Genomic DNA, 244 nt, shown 5'->3' on the forward strand with positions numbered 1-244 from the left:
CTCAGTAGATTGTTCATCCTCACCTGCAAGATACAGCACACGTGTGAAACCAAACACACCACATACTACTGTCTCTGCTCTGATTTTAGCTTTGCTTCAACTCCTTGGAATCGATTTTGAAAGACACTCTTGTGATTACTTTAACCTTTGAAAGACACTCTTGTGATTATTTTCAAGCTAGTTTTTTAGGCTGAGGTTTTTTTTTCTGTATTCTGGAGGCAATTCACTCCAGCTGATTTGCCTT

The sequence above is a fragment of the Mesitornis unicolor genome, unplaced genomic scaffold (assembly GCF_000695765.1).
Source record: "Mesitornis unicolor isolate BGI_N332 unplaced genomic scaffold, ASM69576v1 scaffold10858, whole genome shotgun sequence".
NCBI classification, from domain to species: Eukaryota; Metazoa; Chordata; class Aves; order Mesitornithiformes; family Mesitornithidae; genus Mesitornis; species Mesitornis unicolor.